Source organism: Passer domesticus, chromosome 4 (genome assembly GCF_036417665.1).
Source record: "Passer domesticus isolate bPasDom1 chromosome 4, bPasDom1.hap1, whole genome shotgun sequence".
In the NCBI taxonomy this organism is placed as follows: Eukaryota; Metazoa; Chordata; class Aves; order Passeriformes; family Passeridae; genus Passer; species Passer domesticus.
Genome location: NC_087477.1, coordinates 12686832 through 12712287, shown reverse-complemented (window position 1 = coordinate 12712287; position 25456 = coordinate 12686832). Strand labels below are relative to the sequence as shown.

General features: G+C 42.5%; 1 long non-coding RNA gene across 1 annotated transcript in view; it reads left to right on the top strand.

Moving 5' to 3' along the window:
* Positions 1 to 25456, top strand: part of LOC135298476 (uncharacterized) — a 189396-nt gene that overhangs the window by 109180 nt on the left and 54760 nt on the right. Inside the window, exons 15-20 of the long non-coding RNA XR_010360469.1 lie at positions 3740 to 3852; positions 7429 to 7486; positions 9863 to 10043; positions 16120 to 16208; positions 18266 to 18425; positions 24007 to 24116. This is a non-coding gene — a long non-coding RNA (uncharacterized LOC135298476). The remainder of the gene's footprint in view (positions 1 to 3739; positions 3853 to 7428; positions 7487 to 9862; positions 10044 to 16119; positions 16209 to 18265; positions 18426 to 24006; positions 24117 to 25456) is intronic.

Below are 25456 nucleotides of genomic sequence, written 5' to 3'. Positions count from 1 at the left end.
TGACCAGAATTAACCCAATGCACCTCCAGAATGTCTTCTCCTCATCATCTCTAGTGGATCACTGTTGCTGTTTGTCTGGCTGCCCGTGGAGCTCCCGTTCTCAGCCAAGCAAACAGCCGGAGTGTGTTTCCCTTGGCGCTGCCGTGCCCGCTCCCAAGCGCTTGTTGGAGCTGGCAGATCCTTCGTGGGGACAGGAGCCATGCCCTGGCCGGCCAGCTTGGCTGGAATTGTGCTCTCCAGCAAACATGGAGAGCCGCTTGCAGCTGCAAGGGCAGCGAGTCTGACCTGCCCAGGGCTCCAGTGACACTCCGGATCCCGGCTGCCGTCTGTCCTTCCTCACCCGCGCTCCTGGAAGGATCCTGCGGAGAGAAGGCGCGGCCGGAGCCCGTGAACGCTGCCGGCACCGTCCTTGCTCAGGGGAGGAGCAGGGAAATGCCCGGAGATTATGGTCAGGATTGGCTTTAAAATAAAAAGGAACAGGAAAGGCAGCAACCAGGAATTCCTGCCTTCTGAAATGGGAGAGTGATTTTCTCCTTAAGAATTATGTTACTGACTCTCAGCTACTCAAAACTCCAGTTTCAATCCTCAAAACTCTGTTGTTAAACAAAAGGGCCTTTTTCCCAAAAATTGTTCTTAAAAAAGTTTCCATGAGTTGCCAAGCAACAGAGCTTGGACAAAAAGGCCAGAAGTTCTGGGAGTATGTTTGGAAAAAAAAAAAATATATATACACACACATATATAATGTATGTATGTATATGTGTCTATATATGTGTGTATATATATGTATATATGACCCCCATTCTTCATAGCTCTGGGTCAGGGTGGTGTCTGTCAGGCAGATTTTCTGTTGTGTACAGAGAATTCAGCTGATTAAAGGATTTTACAGAGATGGCAAGCATTAAATTTTCTGTCAGTGTCAGTATGATAACAAAAACATCTCCTTGTGAAAATTGTAAGGGTTCTAAGTTTTTTATCTCAAGCATCCCACTGGAATAGGTGTTGGAGCTTTTGTTTTCTGCCTTTTAGTTTTTAAGTGTCTTAGTGGATAAACATTGCTGAAAGGCTTCATTAAAAGGCTGTGAATGCTGGGAGAAGGAGCAGGGAGGAAAAAGGGCTCTTTTCCTCTTTTTCTGGTTCTTTTTTTCTGGAAATATTTTCTCTCTCTTGACACCAAATTATCTTTGGGATCACTACTGGATAGTTGGAATTTCTGCTACTGGACTTCCATGAAAAGAGGACGGTTTCAGAGATATTTAGGATTTTCATAATTACATAAAATAACTTAAACCTTCACAAAAATATATCATATATTAATATATACTTTTATTCATCATTTATAGTGAAAATGGACGTTGTTGTTTAGATTCCTGTCTTTTAGAACAGCTTAGAAACTAAAAGTATAGAATGAGGTCCTTTTTTTCTGAATGTTTTCCATGTATTTTTTTCCCCTAGAAAATACATCTCCAGAACTAGCTTGGCTTACAGAAAACTGTTTGGAAATGGCAAAAGCAGAGCTCCCCAGACCTGGCAGCTCCGAACTGGGGGAAGAGCTCTGTCAGTGGAGGGAGGGTTTTGTTGGTGGTGAATTTCTCCTGGAAGCAACATGGGATAATAATGCACAGTGCTGATGGATCAGAGCTGCTTTGGGAAATAAGGGTACATGGACAGAAAGATGTTTGTGCTGGGGAAACACGTGATATTTGGGATACAGCAGCTTGGTGTTGCCTCCCTAAGAGCTCTGCTCGGTCTGTCCTGTTGGCAGCCATTCTGTCCTGCTTCCACTGGGTCCTTGCAAGGATCATGCTTAAAGGTTGAGGAAACAAGCAGAGCTGGGTGAAGGAACAGCAGAAACAGTATCAGCAGTATAATGTGGATGTTCAGTTCATCTTCCAGTGACTGCTGGTAGAGAAGCAACCTTAATTCTTCCGAAACCAAGTGAGGTCTGTTCTTAAGGTTTTAGGGGTTTTGATAAATGAATGGTACTGGATATTTTCAGCAGACTATTGGAGCTCGTGAAGCCTTGTGACGTGCATTTTAATGATCACTTACCATCCAGTGCCTTGAATGTTTTTAAGCTTGTTCAATGCATTAAAGCAGCAACTGTGTTAATAAATTCTTGTCACTGATTGATGTTAAATGACATGTAGCAAAGAGTCCATCTGTCTGTGTTCTGTCATCCCATGCCTTCTTTCATGTTTCCATTGCTGTCTGTAATAAATAGTCTGATCATTTTGACTGACATTTGAGATCTTTATTGGACAAGACATTTCAAGTGCATCTGTCTTGTGAGGGGTTTATAGCTGACAGCTCTAACAACAGCTATTACCTTCCAAAAGGCTGCATTCAGAGTGTTCTCCATGCTTCCCTCCCTGATTTTCTCTCAGTTTTCCAGAGTGCCTATTGCTGACATTTCTTGCTTGTGTATTTTTTAAATCAAAACACTTGTATGATGGTGGTGATGATTTTATCACTGTCATGCTGAGTCCAGCTGTGTCTGCCTCTCACTGCAGAGTTAATCCTGGTCTCTTTTGTCTGATCCTGTTGCTGTTCTCTGTTAACCTTATCACTTCTGCCCCTTCCTATCTCAGTGGGTGTGGCTCCCTCAGTGCTGGATTTTACAACTTGTGGGAGGCACAAAGTCCCTGGAATGCCAGAGCAGAACAGCTGAAACTGCTGACTCAGCAGTGGAGTTGGCTGTGTCTGATCCTGAGCTGTCACTGGGAGTCACACCAGGCTCCAGCTGCTCCTGTCTCATCTGGCTGGGAAATTTCTGAGTACCCGCTGTCCGATCTGATGGCTGAGCTACAAAGGTGGCAGGAGGTTGTTTCTGCTTATCCATTCGGTTCATGTTAGGCAAGAAGCTGAAGCCAGAACCTCTCCTTCCCTCAGTTACCCCGCTTGCCATCCCCCTGCTGGATTTAACTCTTTGCTGATTTCAGTCACTCCAATTTTGGGTGGCCACAGCAGTTGCCCTTGGCTTATCTCCTCACTGCCTGGTGCTGGGAGGTGGCAGCTTGTGAGGAGTCCCAAATGCGCCTGTGTGCAGGGCACGCCCTGGTGCTGCTGCTGAGGATGTGCTGGGCTCGCTCCCTCTCCCTGCAGGAGCAGAGGCAGCGCCTGTGCCGAGCCAGGGAGCGCCTCCAGCGGCGGTGCCTGGAGCCGGAGCTCTGTGCCCGCCGCTGCTGCCGGGCTCTGCCTGTAGAGCAGGACAGGCCGAGCTGAGAGCTGATGGGTGCAGGGACGGGGTATCTCTGGGAACCCCAGGAATGGCACAATAAGTACAGCAGCACCTGGATATCTTCCTGAAGCACCCAGGCCTCCTTTCTCTCTTTATTTTGAAAGTTTCTTTGAGTATCACTGAGCTTGGCTTAAACAATAAGCACATTTTGTACTCAAGGTGAGCATTAGCCATTAAATAGACAGCCATTGTCACAGACAAATAAAATTTTAATGAAATTAAATTTTATTTTAGATATGTGGAAGTAAAAATAGAGTCCTTACCTGTTTCCTTTTTCTACATCAGCACATTTAGTCCACAAGTGCAGAACAGTTATTGCTGGCGACTAAACTCTATTGTGATATGTTGTGTTCTGAGGTTATACTTTAAATATTAATATTTCATTATTGCAACACTTCCTTTCCAACTCTTGTGGAGAATGCAGCATCAGACAGGTTTAATTTTCCCGGAAGACACGTTCCATTTACACAGGAGTTTTAATGGCACGTTTCCTTGTTCCAGAGGAGCCCTGGCCTGGAGGATTGGGTGGCTCAAGGGGCCCAGCAGAGCTCTCCAGCTGATCCCAGCGCTGCTGAAGCCGTCGCTGCCTCAGCTGGGTGGAGCTGTGACTCCAGGTCAGTGCGAGCAAAGCTGACGTGTCCTGGTCTGTCCCTCACACACAGCTGTGCCACACACGCTCTTGGGTGGGGCAAGGGCACTTGCATGGCACCAGAGCGTTTTGGAGCTGTGTTGTGCTAAAACCTGAACCACCTTCAGTCAGAGCAATGCATTTCATTAAAAATGCAGCCATGGGCCACTGAGATTTCCTAGAGTGGCTCACCACTTTATGGAATAAACACGTCAGCAGGATTGTCAGACTCCTACTGCATTGTGTGAGAGCCTTTGAACACCTGGAGTGCATGCAGGGACCTCTGTGGGGTTGTGGAAGCATAAAAGAAAAATCAGGCCAGAATGTCTGTGGCGCACCTCAAATTGCATGACACAAAGCGCTGTGAGTTTTCAGCTTCAATCCAAATGTGTCCCTTTAACCCTCTCCCTCAAAACACAAGTCACATGGGAAGAAGTCAAAATATATGTCTAATGAAATAAAATATAAAATAGGGCTGAGTCAAGTTACATTTTAAATCCAAGGAGCTGTAGTTCAAGGTCACATCATTTACTCAGGTTTAGCCATAAATCTCCAAATCAATAACAGAGGCTGAAGCCAATAAGAAATATCTAACCTTTGACAAACACCTCTATCTGTTTTGTATAGACCTTGAAAACACAAAATCCCAGCTCTGTGTGTTTGCAGTCACATGTGCCTACAGGTTTTACCCATGGAAGAAACAGAAATGATGTTTGTGTTAGCCAAAATGTAAAAGACAGAATGAACATATGTGCCAAAATACCCCATTCCTCAAAATTCTCTTTATTTGTGTATCCTTACAACTCACAGCTATGATTTAAATATATATATATATATATACAAACACAGTGGGGTTTTTAAACAAAAATTTCTACACTTAAATTTTAAAGCACATAGAAAAAAGAATCAGAGTGGTTGTCACCAGAGAATTAAGGGTAACATGGCATGGGAGAATTGAGGGTAACATGACATTTCTTTTGCTGCTGTTCAGTGCTCCTCAGAAGTGATTTATGTCTTTGGCTGCTAAATTAAAAATGTAAAGAATTTTTACTGAGGATGACTGAGAGAGAGTTGTTTTAGTTATTATTCTCTGTTACACTGAAGGAAAAGATAAGGCTTAGTACTTTTTGTCTAGTTTTCTTTGTGTTTTGTTTCACTAAATTAAAACACAAACCTTCACTAAAATTATTTTACAATCTAGCATGTTACTGGTTTTGGTCTGACTGAAATGTTCTGCCAGAAGAAATAATAGTTAAATAAATGAAGTGGCAAACTTCCCAAAGTTTTGCAGGAGCCAGCTGCTACTGCTGTTGCTCTTGAGCTGAGAACTTCAGGTCACTGATGTGTGTCCAGTGGATATTAAAGTTGGGCAGAAGAAGTAAAAGGGCTCCAGTTTGATACCTGAGAATAGCACAGGTCTGAGGGGAGACACTTGAGAGCCAGGTGAAAGAAGGATGGAAGGTGGAAGTGCAGGCTGAGAGCTGCAGCTGAGGTTTCTGGTGGGTTTGGCATCACAGAGCTGAATGACAAGCAGCAGCTGCAGCATTCCAGTTTTTACCTCTGCTTTGGAAAGCTTTTCAAAACAAGAAGGATTGAGGAATTTGTCCTGAATTATCAAGAAGTGTTATAGTGGTAGAGGTAAATAGGAGCCACAACAAAGTTGCAGAGCAGCTCCACTTAAGGTGGAGAAAATGCTTGGGTGAGTAAATCAGAAAAGTCAGCAAAAACCTAGAGATGGAAATGGGAGGAGGGGACACGACCCCCACGAGGACATGCTGGTAATTTCTGGCTTTGGCCCAAAATGTCTGGGCATGGCCCTGTCCCTGCAAGTGTTCAGTGCTGCAGGAGGAGACCTTTCAGGCATCACATCCTGAGATTTAAACCCAGTACAGGGAAATTCAGACAAGAGGAGAATAGGACTCCAAAGTCGAGTTGACAAAGTAAGCTTGTTCATCCCTTCCCAAAGCTTCCAGGTGAAGAGAAAGGAAAGCATCATTATACCAGTCATAAACTCTTCTTTTTATTTGAATGAAAGTCTGGAAAATTGCAAGCCAGCCCTCTGTAGACTAATCCAAAAATTGTGTTGCCTATTCATGTGTGTCTCTCACCTTTTATATCGTTGAGAATCTGGACATGAGGAATTCATTTTGGCATCTTTAGTGAGAGCATTTTCAGGCCAGTAAAGCCTCACTGAGTTGAACTTGAGAACACCTTCTGGTGAGGCATGAGCGAGAAAAGCATCTCCTCAGGAACTCAGTGTCCCAGGGCGGAGAGCAGGAAAGTCTCTGGCTCTCCTCTGTCATATCCAAGCAGGCAGGATCACTCTGAGTACAGATGCCTGTTTAATGGCTTTGGAAGTGGCATCGACTCAGGTGCACAGTGGGCAGGAATGTGGCACTGCTGTCACTGCAAAGCCTTGGCAGCCCAGTGTAAAACGTGCTGTTAGCTGTGTCCACCACGGATGGCAGCACGTCTGTGCAGGAGCCACCACTCCCTCACACATCCCATTCATTGCTAATGTGGGAAGACAATTAATGGATTCGGGAATCCATTAAAAAAAGCTAAAAGGGAAAGCTAAAAAATCATTTTCTGCAAGCAACTTATTGCTTGGGAGCTTGGAACAAGAAAGGTCATGAGTGCATTCCCACACTGACCTCACCTTCACCCCTCAGCAGGGCACGGTCTTCAGAGTCTCTGAGAGTTCTACTGAGCATCATTGTGTGAGGCCCCAAGAGAGCTGACGAACTGAAAAAGAAACAGAAATGCAGAAAATGTTCACTCTCAAAACCAATTTGCTATCAGGAGAAGCTCAATTTAGGTAACTGTTTGGGGAAAAAAGCCCCTCTTCTGAAAATCAGTTAGAAATCAAGCTGAGCTGTCTTTCCCTATGGTCACACGGGTATCTAAAGGGAAAAAGCCAGAGCACATCAAATGCAATTTGCAACATATCCTGGGTACAGCTTGTTCTGCCATCCACTGCAATCAATAAAATCCTTTCACTGCTGTTAATGGCTTGGGACTGAGGCCTGAAAGGGAACAGCTGTATCCTGGTGATGCAGTTGTGCACTGTCCCTCCAAGCCTGGCAGATATTTTGAGATGAAACAGAAAAAGATACCAAACTGATTTGCAGAAGGTTAGAACAGCAGAAATCAATTTGGAAAGCTGCAGCTTTTTTTAGACTGCTATTTGATCATGGAAGATCAATTTGAAAATATGTATTTGTCAAGTCTAAAAACTCTGTGTGTGATGTTGTGCCTTGAGTAATGCAGGGCTTTGTGGAGGTGGATTAGAATCAATACTTAAAGGAACTCAGGGACAGAAACCCATCTATTTGCCTTACAAAATTCTTGAGAAAATTTATATTGGCTAAAAAGTGCCTATTTTTTCTAACTCATGTTTAAACTTTTGACCTAAGTACTTGATACAAACTCAGAACAGAACTCTCTCAAGCAAATAATAATAATAATTTATAAAGTGGATAGTGCTCTGTTTACTTAAAATTTCTCAAGAGGGATATGGACATGTTTGTGAAATATTCTTTCCCATTATCTACAATTTCAGCTTTTTCTGTCATGTCCCGAGTTATTCAACTTGAGCACTCTCAAAATTGACATATCTGGTAAGTTAATATAAGCAAAGATTTTTTTGGAAATAGTCTTTTCTCATTGAGTTTTGTGATTGTTTTCAAAGATAAGAATGGCAATCTATTTTTAGCCTAATATAAGAAGAAACCCCCAAAGTTTAGGGGTTTTTTTCCTGCAGGAGAACCTGCAGGTCAGCGAGTTGGTGACCAGCCCAGTGCTGAGCTGTTGGTAAAGAGCCCAGAGTGGCAGAGCTTCAGCTGTGCCTGGCGAAGCACCAGGAGCTGGGAATAAAGAAACACTCCCACAGCTTCCATTGAACATCTCTTTGCAGTGCTAAGCCCCTGTTTCATGGAAGCTCCTGAGGAATTTCAGCCATGGCTCAGCTGCAGGTCTGTTCTTGTCCGTGCACTCGAGGCTCACGGGCAGCAATCACTGAGGAGAGAAGCCAGCAAAATATTGATGGGAAAAGGAGCCTGGTGCTGGTCAGAGCACTCCAGAGCTCTGGAGGCACCAGGGAGAGTGCTCACTGTGCAGGCTTCAGGAAGCAGGTGCTGACTCTGGAGCACCAGGGATAAATCCAGCTCAGTGCATCTCTGGCTGGCTGCTCAGCACATTCTTTCCCTTGCTCTGAGTGCAGATTTGAGATCTGCAAGAGAACAATTTGCTTTCTGGCAATGCAGCAACAGTAGCAACACCAAAACTGTGGGAATTTTATATTTGAATGTCTGATTGCACCTCCCTTGGTTTGTCATTCTCTCTCTAAATTCAGTTACTCCTTACAAGGGGACAGGAGCAGGGTAATAGAACTTAAAATATTTGTATTGTTTCCATGTTTGAATGTTCATCAGTAACTTTTGAAACCTTGCTTCCTTTTCACAACAGGAAAGGTAGTAAGCACTGAAATAACACTTATTTAGTGGGTTGTGCAATAAAGCAGCCTAACACACTCCAATTAAATAATGGATTATGGTGGACCTTATAATATTTTTTTAAGATGCTTCCATTTCTATGTACTCAATTCAGAGGAACTTCCTTTAGAGAAGTTGTCATTAATGTCGATATTAATCTTTAAAACAGTGTCAGGAACTGTGTCAGTCAAAATCCTGGATCCTTTATTAAAAAATTCCAGTATTCATGTCAGTTTTTGGTTTCTTAGAAGAAGTTTTTATCAAAACTTCAGTTAGTCTTTCACCAGCTGAAAAACACACAGGACCACACAGGACTCTGAAGGGTAATTTGATGTGTTGTCTTTTCTGTGTGTGTGAAAAATATTTGCAATGGTCCTTTTTTCAGCAGTAATAATTTGCAAATGCTCACAGAATATTTTAGATAGTGCTATGGTTTCTTTTGTGTATCAGTAGCTTTTTGCTTTAAGTGGCTGTTAATTTATATGCTGACATTTGTGAACACTGGAAAACTGGTGACTTTGATATACTTTTTGTGAGCTACTGATTGTTTGCCCAAATGTTATCCCTTGGAAAACAGTAATGTTAATATTAATTATAAAACACAAGCTAGACCAGAATGTTTTTAACCAAATTTAAAGCTTCTGGTGTAGAGCTGCTAGCATGGCTCTCCTTTGTGGTGTTATTGTAAAACATCAATAATATCAAAGCCTTAAAATTGATAATATAAAACCCTAAAACATTGTTAAGGGTTTAGGTGCATCTGTATTTATACTCACGTATGTCTGTGCTCACAGTTTGTTTTGGCTTTACATTTAGTGAAATACCCAAATTGTGCAATATCATTGGCAAAGTAAATGCTAAATACAGCCTGTAAAAATTATCTTGTTCATAAATTTGCCTGGTATTGTAGAAATCTGTGCTAGTAAAATGTATTCACCATGATGCTGTAATCTGTTCTCAGTACAATTGCCCTCAGTACCTCAAGGAATGAGGATTTTTATCACTGGTGAAACATTTTTTTTCACTGATTAGTGGAGATTTGATGTTCCCACAATATCTTGGTGCACTCTGTTATAAACATCCGTATTTCAGGAACAAAAAATATTGAAAATATTAAGGACTAAAAAGTGAGTAAACACTTTTTGTGCAGCCAGATAGGAGCTGAAATGTTTTTAGTTTTCTTTGCTGTTCAACATCCCTTTGCAAATCCACATTGTAGTTGAAAGAGTTCTTGGTCAGAACTTTTCATTGGAGCGCTTTGTTGTTCCTTCCTTGTGTTTATACCAATCCTTGGCAGTTTTGAAACTATTCTTTGGCTTTGTACCATTCCTGTGTCTGGTGACTTCTTAGAATATTCTTTTTCCTCTGTTGAGTCAGTCTTTAGCAGAAAAATGCAAATGGACTTGCATGAAAGAGCGTTTGGCAGACAACTTGCAAATTAAATAGTAATATTGAAAATTCAGGTGGAAAAGCTTGCTTTTACAAAGCTCTCTTGATTTCTAGGATTTCTTGCCAAAATGCTGCTGGGGCCAGGAGTTTGCAGCTTGTGTTTGCACTGTGGAAGCAGGAAGGACTTCCCAGGCAGGGTCTGACTCCGTGCTGGAACTACACCAAGGTGGGGAAGTCAGATTCCCTGAAACTGGGATGCACAATTGTTTCAGAAAGAGCCTTGTCTAAAGCTAAGGTAGGACCTGCCTCGGTGGTGTTTTCTGTTGGCTCAGGAGCAACCTGGGAGGTAGTAATGGTCCTTTTAAACCGTGCCAAACACAGGAACATTTCGTTTGCAGGAAGAGCTGCAGTCACTATGGGGTAAATAGTCAGGGGAACTGTTTGCATGGCTGCACTTGGGCTCTTCTCAGTCACCAGGAACCCTCTCCCTTGAGGGATCAGTTCCTGTGGTCATTGCAGTACTTCCTGCATGAAACCCACATGTCAGAATATCTGAACCCCTCTGGCATGTCCCATGCTTCAAAAGCCTCTGTAGAACGTGGATCCTGAGATAACCCAGAGGAAGGAGGAGTTATGGAGGTAGAAGGGATTGGGGCAGAGTAGGCAGATGGAAATGAGAAGAAAGTCACACAGAAAGCAGCAGCTCTGGGAGAAACTCCCTGTTAAAGCACCACTTGCTGGAGAGAACGTTTGGGTCTTTTAGGGTTAATTCTCTGTATTTTGAGAACACAATGCTCCTAAGATGCTTAATGATGAGGAGCACTGTAATTTTGACTTCTCCTATAACATTTATTACACAATCTATATTGTATCATATCTAAAGGTATGATTATATGAAATTTCCTCTCGACTGGAAGAAATCTTGTGTGCTGGAGTGCCGTTGTGTGCATTGTGTTAATTTAGAAATACTTGTACTTGCTTTTCATCAGCAGTGGGTTCAGTAGCTATTTGAGGGTACACTCAGTGTCTGGATACACCATTTGCCTGGCTGCCTCACTAGGAGAGGCAAGGACTGCATGCCTAAAGAAGCACAGCACATGGAGGTGATCTGGAAGGCACAAAATGTGCAGTTAGCCTTTCTGGGTGTAAAAAGTCAGTTAAGCTTTAACCTCTCCACAAAACTCATTCACAAGGCTGGTGTGCATTAACACCCCATAGCAGTTCAGCTGTCACAGCTGTAATTTAGTCTGTTCCAGAGTTTGTGATCTGTGAATTCAGCAAAAGTGAATGAATGCTAGTCAGAACATTTAATAGCACTTGGGTTTTATGCAAATTTCTTTTTTTGTGGGCTACCCTAGACCAATTAATTTAAAATGTCAGAGTCCCTAAGCAGATGGATTTCTGAAGGCCTAATAATAAGTTTTGTTGTTTTGTCACTGGTTTGTTTTGGTTCTTTAATAAAAAATCAGACTGCAGGAGATGGTGCTGCTGCAGCTTTTTTTTCCCCACTGAAAAGTGGAGAATTATGTTGTTTGGTGGAGCTTGTTTTGTTGCTGTCATCAATTTACTGTGCTGACAGTTCCAGAGGCAGCTGGACCAGGTTTTTGTGACAGAGGATTCACATAAAAATTTCTGTGACATTAAAATGGGGCCATTTATTATTTTTTAAAGATATAATGGAGTTTTGAAATAGGAGGATGTAAGCTCTCAGGTGCCATTTGAGATACTGGCATTGTCATTATGTAATCCTGGTAGGCTTTAGACATGGAAAAGCTGAAAATGGGTCTGAGAGAGGGAACAAGAGGAAAGGCACAATGGTGCTTCAAGAGAAATTGGTCAGGGGAGAATTACTGCAAACCCAGCTCCTTAATGGGAGGAAACTGCACAGGAGGCAGAAGTGATGAAGTGACCTGGAGGTGGCAGGGCACGGGGGAATAATGCAAACCCCACGTGAGGGATGGGATCAGCAAACAGACAGTGCCATGGAGGCATCGCTGAGGCCGGCTGAACACGCCCTCTTGGCAGGTACCTAAAGGGAAAGGGATTAGCACAGAATGCCCAGAAGAGGGAAAAAAGCCCCAGGGAATTGAGTAAAATTGTTAGAACAGTCATTTTTCCTTTTGGGAATAGAATTTAAAACCTTTCTGCTTGTAGAACACACTGAATTACTTATTTTGAAAGAAAAATACAATAAATTCTGTTTTAGATGATCAGACCATATTCAGAGAGAAAACACATAGGGATTTCTCTTTTTTTAGCTTTGACTATTTATTTTCAGATTCTTTTTCCACTCAAAATACTTTGATCTTGGTTTAAAAATATAATTTTTTGATTAATCTTTAAATACATAAATATTTATGTATGTGAGTGCATGTTATTTTTAATGAGTTATTTCCAACTGGTAAATTAGCGATGTGTTGTAATCAACAGTGACTCAGGAAGAAAGGGAGACTGACTCATGGATCTGATTCAAGTAGCAGTGTTTGCCAACACTTTTGGGAAGGAATTTCTCTCAATGCAAACGTAGCATTTACTTACCCAGGTTTTGTGCTCAGATTTCATAGGAGGTTTCAAAGATCCATCCCCCTGCCTGGTCTGAAATGCTGCAGTGAACTGCAGACAAAGCAATGGATTTAGTGTGATTCAGTCTGGGTGTTGAGGCAGACTCAGAGTCACCTGGAGAGTGTGAAATCCTTCTGTCCAAGGAGAGGCTGTGTCCCACACCTGAACTAGAAGCTTTTCTAAAGGCAGCAGTGTCAAGCTCAGTCTGGTGACAAATATTGGAATGCAGCTGAATGTCACTGGGAGCAAGGTATTCTGTGTCAGACCTACATAATGAATGCAGATAGATTTTTTAGGATCCAAATGGGAAAACATAACAGGCTACAAAAGCCTTTGTTTATGATTTGTTCATTTAAAGCTTAGACCATTAAGTAGCCATTAAATCACTATTTTTTATTCTGCTAAGTGCATCTCTATCATCAGAATAAAAAGATTGTTTTAATTCCCCCTGTATCAAATAAAACATTTTAATTGAGAGCATTTGTGATAACAAATTGGCTGGAATTGGAAAGTGAATTAATGCTGAGCTCTGACGACAGAGCATCTTTGTGATTTGGCTTTTAGTGTCTTGTTTGTGCACGAACAGTTCCATGATACATATTTTTATCTGTATTTAGATTTCACAAAGGTTCTACCCCAGATAAAACTTCCATTGCACTGATAGGGTTCTCCAGATTCATGTCTGTCACACTAACTGCCTGTGGAGCTCAAATTCCGAGTTTTTAACCATTTTACCTTTAGCCTCTCTGCTAAGGGCCTCCATTACTTAGGCTGTGTCCTAAAATGGGGAGTGGACACAAGCAGATGAGAGAAAATTGCACATTTTCCTCCCCTTGGATATTTCAGTGTTTGTTTTTATTTCCAGAAAGACAAAAATGTTATCATCTGCCTTTGGCAAATGGAGATTTCAAAGAACATTGATTTGGAAACATATTTTCACATATTTTGCTAAGAGATTTTGATTGCACTTAAGCACTGCATTCCTCAAGTGAACTGGTTCCTCTTCTTTCATCATAAGCCTTCCTATCACCAGTATTGCCTGGCCTCCAATTTTCTCTGTGGGGCTGGGAAACAGCTCTCCCAGGGTGAAGTACCTGGAATTGTGCAACTAGGTAATGGCATGCACAGCTCTGCAGCAAGTTCAAGTTCTTGTGCTAAAAACGTCTGAATTGTCAGATGGAAATATTCTAAGAAAATGCAGTTGAAAATCACTGTTTTTAAAGCCAGATGTGTTGTCCCAATGTGGCTGAAGCAGACCCCAGTACTCAATTTTCTGAAGAAAGCTTTGGCATCAGGAAAATGCTTTGAGATGTCATTTTCAGGTAAAATTGTGTGTTAATAGTTCAGAAATTGACTTCCCTGTCACTCCATGCATCTGGCAAGGTCCCCCTGTGTCCCCCAGGAGCGCTGCCTTGCTCCTGTAATGGCTCTTTTCTCATTAATGGGGGTTCCCAGCATGGGCAGGAGAGGCTGAGGAGCAGCAGGGCTGAGGAGAGGACGCCTGGAGCACTGTGCAGCTGGGAGAGGCCAGGCAAGGGCAGTCCTGGGATCCTGGCTCCCACACCTTGCTCCCAGGGGAGCAGTTCTGTTCCCTGGGCCTCTCTGCCAGCCCAGCTGGCCTTGCCTTGCCTTGGGCACCTTTTGTGTCTGCAGCTGCTCCACCTTCCCCAGCGCCAGGGCCCCTGCCCTGCTCCTCTCCCTGCTCTGCCTTTGCCAGAGTCCCCAGGGATGGGGAGGATCCTGCAGCAGACCCTGCAGCTCAGGGCTGGTTTATGGGGTTATTCAGCACGCTGTTCAATCTGCCTTCAACATGTGTGTGCTTCTAATCTGGTTCTAGAGGCCCTCCCGCTTACCCACATGGGAATAATTCCCACAACAGTTTTCAAATTCAGTGCCTTAAAATGTTTTCCAACCTAATTCAGTGTGAGGCAAATGGATGCTCTTGGTGGGAATTGAAGGAACAATTATGGTTCATAGTGTGAAAGGGTATTTTCAATGAAACATTTGCTCATTCCATTAGGGCACTGTATTATTCTTTTTCTGAGGATTCCATTAATCTGTATTTGTCATTTATACAGACAAGGAATGACTCTGAAAGTGAAGGCTTTTATCTGGTTATCTATTGATGGAAAATCACCCCACTTCATTTTGCCTCAATATTTTTTATTGAACTTGGAGATTCAGTTCAGATTCAGTTTATGAAATTATGAATATTGGGAAGCAGAGAGAGGAATATTATTTTTAAAATGATAAATTGTAATTTAAATATTTAAATGTTTTCATAATATTAAGTAAAAGGATATATTGATGAGTATTTAATTTTTTTTACACCAGATTCTAAAATTTCGGGGACTGAAAAACAGATTTATGCATGTTTTTTCAAGTACCATAGAAACTACTTGACTCTGAGTTGAAGATTTTTTGTTTGGCTTGGGGAGTTTGGATTTGTTGGTTTTTTTTCTCTTTAGCAGACCTCTTTTTTCTGCACATGAAAAATCAATCTCATGTAATGCACTGGGAAACTCTCTCTCTTAAGGCTCCCTGCCTTTCACTTTGGGTTGTCCTCTGAGCCAAATCCTGCAAGATTATAATTGATTTAAAAGTCAGCAGCAGAAGTATTTGATCTTTAGGTGACAAACAGTCCAAGAGGAGCCTTCAGGATCAGTGTTAAACGCCACTGATGTCACATTCATGCTAGGATAGGCAAGTTACAAACATTTAAATCCTGCTGTAATAGTGACAGTAATAAATGGAAACTCAGCAAAATGAAGCTGTTAGTCAACCATGTGTAATGTCATAAACGTGAACAAATGATTGCAGAGAGCTCAGGCCTGAATTAAATCCGAGCAAGCTGAAACAAGCGATAGCATTGAGATGGATAAATGAATTTATCCCAGTGGATGTAATGACACATTAGAATAAAAGCCAAAGTTTTAGCTGATGTGTTTAAAATAATCTGGACATCATCACTCAAAATGGACAGCAGCACCTGCATGCACTGCTGCTTGCACCAGAAATTGGGATGTTGGACCCTGTGCTTGGGTATTCCTCCTCTTGTGGTGCTTTAAAGAATCCATATTGAGAACTGTCGAGAGCTTCACAATGTTCTCATGGAAATTAGCCACTGATTTAGTGTCAGGAGCACCTCAGACACTGCTGGTGTCAGAATGGCAAGGCAGCTCCAGCACAGAGCCAGGCTGAGTGCAGCTGACCTGGCACAAAGAGCAGAAAGCAGCCTGAAGGCACCTGGGCATGGGAAGGGCTGTGGGACACTGCAGACTCTTGACACAGCCCCAGAGAAAGCAAGCAGAAAACTGCTTCCAGGAAGGCAACCTTCCACTGCACCCAGTCTGCTTCCTGAGCCAAGAGAAACACAAATAACGAGAGAAAAAAATGTGTTTTCTGGGCAAACAATGACATAAATAGCAGAGCACATGGTGTTGTGCTGTACTCTTACATGCAGCTTGTTTGCAAACAATGCAAAACAGCGTTGGGGAACTTTAATGATAACTCCATTGATGCCATAGGAAGCTGCAATTTTTCTGGTAAGGTCAAGTGTTCTAAATTACACCTTGAACAGCGTCAGCAAATGAAGCAGAGAGCACAATGCTGATTTTTCTGCAGCAAGAGTGCTAAGTGAAAGTACTGGAATAGTCCAGCTGTAATATATAAATAGATTAAGAGATATTTAATGCTGAAACAAAAAATTCAAAGTATGCATAAAAATGAATGCTGCCACTTAAGTCATGTGAAGTTTTAGTATTTTTGCATATGTGTTAGAAAATCATGTGTTTTCTGCTTTCTTGAAGGTTTAGAACATCAGATGACTCTTAGCAGATGTGAAATGCTTCTGGAAGCCAACCAGTAGTTCTGTTCACACCCTCTGGACCACCCTGTTGTAAGCTGCAAATCCTTGTTAAAACAGGATATATATTATTTCTTTGTAATCTGAGAGCCTCTGAACATCTTTCTTTTTCAGTTTGCCTGGTTTTTTTTAAGTGGAAGCATGGGCTACTGAGTTTTGTTTCTCAGCCAAGTTGTATTTAATCAGGACAGAGCAGATTTCAGTTGATTTCATTATTTTTCCCCTGGAAGTAGGAAATGGCATGCAGATCTTTCATCTGTGTCCACTTCTTTAAATCAGCAACTCCAAAGGTATGAATGCAGGTGTGAAATTCAACGTAGTGTGTTTGCAGTGTAGCTGTGTAATAGAGGGGTAGAAAGTCAAGTGTGGATTTAATTTTCATTCCAGGCCCAAATATTTCATCATCTCAGAAGCAAAGTAGCCTACTCAATGCAGCCCCTTCATGTGCTTCACTCAAGGGGTGTCTGTGAGGTTCTTGATCCCCACTCTGGGTGTGGAAGGGCTCTGCCTTCCTCCAGAAAGCAGCACCAGTTCAGTTCCAAGTCCTTCCTTACCAGTGCCTTTGGCAGTCTCACAGAGCAGGGAATTTCCTCTGAGAAGCCAGTGGTCATATCTCCAGCATGCATTATTCATATTCATGGACAGCTCTCTACTAGTGCTCATAAGATGATTTTTAAATCTTCCATTAATGCTCTGAAATCCAGGCCTGCTCAGCCCTGGGAGCCAGTGGGAGATGTTCTGTTGACTTGAGGAAAGCTGGCTGCAACCAATGGCTTGAAGGTCTTTCTGCCCCAACTCCTTTCCTTTCCTTTCCTTTCCTTTCCTTTCCTTTCCTTTCCTTTCCTTTCCTTTCCTTTCCTTTCCTTTCCTTTCCTTTCCTTTCCTTTCCTTTCCTTTCCTTTCCTTTCCTTTCCTTTCCCTTTCCCTTTCCCTTTCCCTTTCCCTTTCCCTTTCCCTTTCCCTTTCCCTTTCCCTTTCCCTTTCCCTTTCCCTTTCCCTTTCCCTTTCCCTTTCCCTTTCCCTTTCCCTTTCCCTTTCCCTTTCCCTTTCCCTTTCCCTTTCCCTTTCCCTCTCCTCCTTCCATCTTCATTTCTGTGGTGGCTTTCCATCTGTATCTCCAGGTGAACAGGGAGATAGGCACCCAACCAGACACAAATGGCAAGCCAAAATAAACTAAACAATTCCCATCCCCCTATGGAACATTTTCAAGTTTGCGAGATGTTTTAGAGGGCACTTGGGTGACTTGGAGCCAGCTGGTGCCCTTGTAGCACTCTGACTTGGCCGTGTTTTCAGTCCTGTTTCCAAGGGCTTTCTGGTTTGTTTTTTTTCCCTTGGTTGTGCTAAAATCTGCTTGTTGCCTTGACAAATATTTGTTTCCAAGTCTGTGTATGTAAACATCTGACACAAAATTGTCTCAGGATTCAGTATGCAGATGACTGCTGCACTGCTGTTTATCAGAGTTCAAACCCTGGGCAAACAGCAGTTTGTTTGGGCTGAATAAGTAATACCTTATTTTGGAGGGCCCAAATAGCCATGTAATTATTTTGAATTAAAAAATTACCATATAATTTCAGGCTCATTAGGCGGGTATTTATTCTCAGCAGATTGTGTGCAGGCTGTTACAATAGCAGCTAGTGTAACTTTGGTTTGGAAAGGGAAACAGGGTGGTAATGAGAGGACGAAGGGGCCTGTGGTGAGCCTGCAGCCCTTGGAATGGGAATGGCACCCCAGAAGTGTGGAGCTCTGTTTTCAAGTGGGAAAGACCTATTGTTCTTGCATAGCATTTCAGTGAAGATGCAACCAGCAGTGAAGAACTATTTGTTTTTATTTATGTATTTCACACAAGGAAACCCAGGAGCTTTGGGAGCTGTGACTCAGCTGTTGACTCGTTGTCCAAGCGCTGCAGTAGCATAAATAAAACCAGCCAAGCTGGGTAACAATGCCTGTGACTTGTGTATTCCTAGTAGGCAATAGGTGGTTGTAATTCCCTGAGGAACAGTCTTGACATCAGATGGGATGTCCATGCCTTCAGCACTCTCTAACAGAGCAGCTAACTGGCTTGGTAATGCTAATTCCCCTCATTTGCTCAGTGTCCATCATGGCTGTGCCACCCTGCACTGCAGTGGTCTTCTCACCCAGGAGAGCCTGACCGTGGCCAAGGGGATCAAGAAGCTCTGAAGAGCCTGATCCAGGGGACACAGGGAGCCCTCAGGCCTCTGTCACCTTCCAGCCCAGCTGCCTCAGACAGGAGTAAGATCCCTTCATGATTATAAATGCTTATTTAATCTCTCTGATCTTCTTAGCACCAACACACAAAAACCTGAGAAATACTTGGTGTGAGGTGGAAATTCACCTCCTTGTGAAATAATTGCTTCTGAAGTGTTAGTCATTCATGGCATGGCTCTAATTGTATTGTACTTGGGGGATCCTAACACAACAGACTTCCAGGTTTACCCTGGAGCACTTTTTTTGCAGTATTGGGTTACAAAGTATTGGTAATTTGAATAAATGAAATGAGTAACTGAAGACAGATCTGCCTCTCCCCAGTATGTCTCATTTAAAATAAAATAAAAAAGAAGAAAACGGTGTTGTTTCAGTAATTAGGAAGATGCTGACATAGTGCAGGAAGTATGCAGTGGATATTTTGTATTTCAGGTTAAAACAAATTAATAAAGCAGATTTCTCTTTAGGCGAGGTAAATTCATTTTCAGAAGGGAGAAATCCTTATTTTTGCAAGGTCAAAGGTAAAAGAGGCAGTGAGAGGAGAAATGTTCGTGAAAGTTGTTTATTTGAGGAGGGGAAAGCCATAACATGGCAGAAGCCCTTGGGTCTGTTATGCAGCTGTCACACCCTGGGTCTTAGACTGGAGGAGGTAAAGGCTGTTGGCTGCTCAGCACAAGGAAAATCTAAAGAAGGATTGAGGGAGGGCAGTATTTTGCTGGGATACACAACAACAGGAAATTACTAAATTCTACCTTGGCTGCTTCCCTGTTTTCTCCTCCACTCCCATGAAGTCACTCCATCCAAGCTGCTTTCCTCAGCTTCACAGTTTGCTCCCTGGCATGTGGGCAGGGCTTTGCTGGAAGTCACAGCTCACTTCTTATTCCAGTTCAGTGCATCTCCTACTTTGTTCTCATCCCTTTAAAAAATTGGCCTAATCTCAGTTAATTAGTTCAGGTCAGTGCCTTCCTTCCACAGATGGTTGGAAATAGGTTCTTGTCCAAAGGCTGGGATGATTTGCATGTCCAGTGAGGTTGGGCTGATGTTAAAGAGCTGAACATTAACCAACTCATCTAAATATGAGCAGATGAGGAAAGCACAGGCACACATCTCAGACTGGTTTTCAGAGAAGTCAGTCAGTGATCACCCCATACATGTGGGTGTTACCCTTCTTGCTGGAGAATTTACCTGTAAAATAAAATCTGCCCGTGCCTTTACCCCGCCCTCAAACTACCCCTGGTATTTTCTTCCTGTTCCAAATCCCTGCTTGTCCCTGCTGGGAAGGAGAAGCATTCTTTCAGTGTCCTTTTCTCACCCCTGATATTTTACAGTCCTCTTAGAAAAGGTACAGATGTGCACTTTGACAGTGACCCTTCACCGTATCTATCAACAGATGGCAGTAGCTGAATCTCCTTGGAAAGAACATCCCTGGAAAAATGTCATCCTTGGCTTTTCTGTAAGACAAAAATGAATGCCCTCTTTATGGGTTAAAAAGAGTGCAAGTGATTTCTTAAATCAGGGTCAAAAGATGATTTCCCTTTTTCATTCTCAGAAGTATTGATATCCAAAGTTGCTTAGAACAGCACCAGGTTTGCTTGAAGCCATACACTGAAAGACTCCACGGGTTCAAAACTGGGATCAGAAGCAAGGATCAGTTCACGTGTGTGAATCTTTCATTGGAACCTGGTTGGAGACTTGCTCCTGATGACCTGGCCATGACGTTCATCTACAAACAGACTATCCAAACCTGCACTGTGATTTAGAGTCAGGGAGTCCTGCATCCCTGCTTGACCTGGGGGTTTCTCCCAAAGTTTTCCTGATGTCACTGCAAATATTTTACTGCAGCCTTGTAAATACAACCAAATTTAATTTGTTCATAGTATCCTGTATTTGATCATGTCTGTCTTAATATCTTCAGCTTATATGGAAACAAAATTTCAGAATACTCTGCAATCACCATTGTTTGAATGGAGTAGGTCCAAAAAGCTGGTCTGTGAAATCAGTAACTCAAGAATTGGGTTATTTCCTATAGAAAGCATTAAACTAAAGAAATTTGTAATTGGAAGTTATTTCAAGAGGTCATTGAATCCTTCAGTTCCCTTTCAGTGAGGCAGAATCAAGAATGTGCACATCTGATCCCCACGTGCTGACCCAAAGCAATGATGTTGCCTGGCCAGTGGAAAAGGTAACACTAACAGTGAAGATTTTCCATGACCCCAAGCCCCAGTCTCCTTCAGTGGCAATTTATTCTTCTCCTTCCATGGCTCCTTCTTATTTTCCTGTTGTTATTGTATTGCTGGAGAAGTTTTGACTAAACAAAATCTGTTTGCATGTATGTATTATACATTTTAAGTGAAAACTCCTTTTGAAACATCACATAGATTTTTAGATCCCTTAGATTTTTCTCATCAGAAGCAAAATGCCACTGAAATTAGCATAAACCAGTAAATTAAGGCATATGGCTGCTGATGTATCAAAACCTCTTCAAGGGGAAAACAGAGCCCTCTGGCAGAACATTTCTGAGCACTTTGTCATCTGAATTCCTGGGTCTATGGAAATATTTTGTGCACAGTTTTTGAAATCTTGATTGTGATTATTCAAATTCTTTTTCTTTATAATTCAAAGCTTCTCCCTTTCTGCAAGTGTTTACGTGATGCTCCAGTGAGAAACACTCGGAACTGATACATTTTTGTGACACCTGATCTGTGAGCAGTCAGGGGAAATGCCCTGCCTCCTGATGGGCAAGCCAGTATTGTCACTGCTCTTGTTGAGTTCAGAGGATGGCAAAATGCTGGAAGCTCTCACTCAGTATTATCTAAGTCCTGTCAGCCTGGAATTAGCCAGAGGAGTGTTGCAGCCCGAGAGAACCCATTTTTCCATGAGATTTAAAGAGCACTTTCCCTGGATCATTCTTTCTGTGTGCTGTTATGGAATGGCTGACTTGCTGCTGGATCCTTCTCCAATGGTCAATTAAAAACGTGTTGGTATTACTGATTCAGGCTCTGGAAGTAGGAAGCATTGCCAGACCCCAGTGGGTTACAGCCTGCCCCCACCCAGAGCTTCAGGATAACTCCAACTTCCCAAAATCCCAGTTTAATGCAAGTCTAGGAAAGGCACCCCTAAGGGACAGAGGCAAGAAGGTGAGGAAGTGATCTCTGCTGGTGGGTCTGGTTGGTGTTACCCAACAGAATCTGTGAAATGCAAGAGACTTTGGCTGGGTTTACTGATAAGATCTGCAGGAGGCAACACTCATAGCACTTCCCTGGAGGAAGGAGGTTCAAGAGCCTGTGGTCTTTCCCCCAGTCTCCAGGAAAGCCAGAATGCCCCTCTCTATGCAGAGATCCTGCCCTCCTCATCCTGGTCCTTCTGTCTTTCCCAAGATAAAGCTAGCAGTGTAGATGGCTTCATGCCTCTGCATGCAACTCAGAAATGTGGTTTTAGTCCAGAAGGGAATTTTACTTGCATAGCTGCAAGATTATACGGTGCACTCAGTTTGCCTGAGATAGATTTTTAATGAGGAAAAATCACCTTAAGTAGATGGGTGAAGAATGTTATCCATCATTTTCCCCAAATCAGGATCCATGATTTCCCTCAGACATCTCTCAGCCACACAGCAGTTCATTTCCCTGAATCAAATGCTAGAGACAGCTAAAGAACAACAGCATTGCCCAGAAAATTAAGCACCCACTGGGCAAATAATATCACTATTTTCAGCACCACCGAAGTCTGAAATTTCTCCAGCTGTTTCCAGAGGTGTGTCCCTGTGCCCCTTCCTTTGCTGACAAGGTGGCATGGGCCAGGGTTTGTATTCCCAGATCAAAGAGAGGTCTGAAGTGGGCACAGGCGTTCTGCTCAGCTCTTCGAAAGCCCAAAGCTCAGATATGATCTTTCCTGAAATCACCTTCAGCCTGTTCCAAAGTCCAAGGGCAGAAGTGAAAGGATTTAGCTTAATAAGATTCATCTTTATCTGCTTAAGGTATCTCTCTAGAGCAGAGCCCAATCTGTGAGCTGCACCCAGAATTCCATTCCCATTTTTCAGAGCAATGTGCAAGTTTGTGCTCAAAGATCTGCTGTGAGGAATTAAGCAGGACTTTTCTTTCCACAGGCTTTTTATATAAGTAAGAAAATCTGTCCTTTCTTACTTAATATAAAGAGAAAAAAGCTCCAAGCTGCTAGAGGAGAAGGTGGATTCCCAAGGATTAAAAAACCCCAAACACACTTCATAGTGGCTGAGCTTTAAAGAAAATTGTCTGCTCCTTTTTTCCAAGATAACTGGTTTTTTCAGTAACGAGGTTTTAGGAACCTTTTCCTATAGTACTTAATTGTCATCCGTGGTTGGAACCTTTCTCAAAGATGCATATTGCACTATCCTGGTCTAAATTTCTTTGTTATTGCCAGTAAAAACAGAGTTTGCTTTCATCAGATGGACAGTATTAATTGTGCAGACTAAGACTTGGGGATGCAATGTTACATGCTGGTGCTCAGAAATAAAAACCTACCATTTTGTAGGCAGAAAACCACATCTCTGAGTTGCATGCAGAGGCACGAAGCCATCTACACTGCTAGCTTTATCTTGGGAAAGACAGGATGAAGAGGGCAGGATCTCTGCAAAGACAGGGGCATTCTGGCTTTCCTGGAGACTGGGGGAAAAGAACACAGGCTCTTGAAATGAAAATGCTATGCATTTCACATCACCAGGATAAGAAAAATGGCTTCTTTAAATGTACATGCACTTGTATGCACATGCACATGTTCAGTGAGATGATGCTGGTGCTGGTGCAGACACAGCAACAATAACGTTGTACCTTTTATAAACATTTAGTTAGCTGTGAAAAATCCCAGCCAGAATAAATGACAATCTGTTTCTATCTTTTCTTTGGTCACTTCACCCCTAGAGAATTAAACAGAGAAAGGAAAGGGGGTAAACTCATAATACCAAGAGTTCTCTTTGCTTGCTCTCATTTGTTTCCCATCCTGCTGTTCCTTTGGCTCCAGAGCTGCAGATGGTGGTTGCACTGTGGAGTTCCTGAAGGCACCGTGTAGGTTTGTGCACCAGACTGTCAGAATCCCAGCTGCAACCTACCCATCAAGTCTTGATTTTACTTAAGCTGATTTTTTCTTCTTCCCAATTATTTTTCCTTCCACTAGAGTGGAGTCAAGTTTTAAAAAAAAAATTTAAAAGAGTACACAAATATAGAAGGAACAGATATTACTACCAACATTTTATTCTTCTCCTTAACCTCTCAGTCTGCAGAAGTTTCACAGCCTCTGTTTGGTGAGGATTATTGGGATGATGAATAAATGCTGTGAAGTTTATTTCACAGTCTTGCAGTCTTCTGTCAAACTCATTCAGACCTGCAAACTTTCACTGTACTTTGGCAGCAGTGCTTGATATTTTTCTCAGATGCCTTTCCACAGCAGCATTATTTATTTCCTTACCCTCACTCACGAGTGGTCATTAGGACAAAAATCTTAACAGGGTCTGTTGAGTTTGGCCTGATCCACGTGATGCATTATTAGGTTCCAACCAAAGGATGAAAAATAGCCATTCTTGTACTCTCGTTTCTGTTAAACCCCTGAATACTGACTTGATCTCTGTCTTCCTTCTCAGGAAGAAATGGTCCCCAGGACCTGTCCCTGCTCTCCGTGGGTCCTTCTGCACCAGCAAACTCCAGAGGGCACCTGAGTCCAGAGATCTGGAGTGCAATCAGTCTTTGTAAGGTGAGATCTCCTTTGCTCTCACTTCCCAGAAGTCCTTGGAAAGGAGGCAGCAAATCCAAGTCTGCTTCAAGCCTGGTGTGGGGAGAGGGTTCTGGAACATGTGGTGGGGGCTCTGCCAGTCAGGTGCTGATGTTTCCCTTATCTTGTCTAGAATAAATTAGACCATTGGCTCAGAGATGACTTCCAGTAGCGCTTTAACCCATTTTAACAGGACAGGTGATGGGAATATGGATTATTTACTGAGGTTTTCTCCAGCTCAGAGTTTGCCCTGTCCCCAGACTGACCTGCTGTCATGTTTAGTAACATCAACATGCTTATTTTGCCTTCTAAAAATACACTTTTTTTATAACTACAAATTGCCAGAGGTCCTGTTTTAGTAGTGAGAGAGTTTTGCTGTAGTGCAAGTTGTGTGCTGAAGTTCCCAGAGGCTGTGGAAGCAGTTCTAATATTATTGTTTCAATCCAAATAAATATGGTAAAGACATACAGAAACCCATTAGCCAAGAACCTTGAGAACACATTCCTGTACATGCTTTCTGCTAGAGCCATGCCATTGCAGCAAATCTAAAAAACCTTACCAAATGATAGTTTTATGTTGTCATTAGTTCAAATATCAGAAGAAACCTGTGGCTTTTCAGCCCTTCATTAAACCAGAGGTGCCTCTTTGTTTCCCTTCCTCCCTATGTTTGGCTTTTATCCAGGATGGCAAGGCTGGAATGCTTCAGGGTTGTGCTGTGTCTGGCATGGCTGTGACCTGGCACTCTGGGGCTGATGCCAGCCTGTGGTTTGCTGGGAATGAGCCCAGAGCTCCTGCTGGGACTGGGAATCACAGACTGGAACTGAGGTGATTGGCCATTCCTGGGTTTAGTCCTGTCAGCTTCAGGGAGCCTCCTGCAAAGTGCTTGCTTTTAGTGCATTTTGGAGCACTCAAGGAGCATGAGGAGAACTCTGTTTTCACACAACACCCCTTGTACGTTCTTTCAGGCAGGGAAGGGTTCTGTCTTGTGTTTCAGCTTTGAAAATCTGATATTTAAGAGGAACTTCTTTTCTCAGGCTGCAAGAGTAAATAATGTATATTACATCTACCTACTGTTTATGCAGTTTCGTGCTATGATTTTCTTGATTTGCCGGTGTACTTAAAAATAATTATTTCTGAGATTATTTAAAAAAAGAAAAAGAAAAAAAGAGCATATTGGAAGAATTTTTGGGGCACAAGTTCTCTCCCTTGCACTTCAGGCATAGACACTTCTGGAGCTTCCTCTCACATGGAACCTTCCCAGACTTGTATTTGGTGTGTGGTCAGTTTTCTTCTTTTTTATTCCTTATCTGTTACAAATGCAT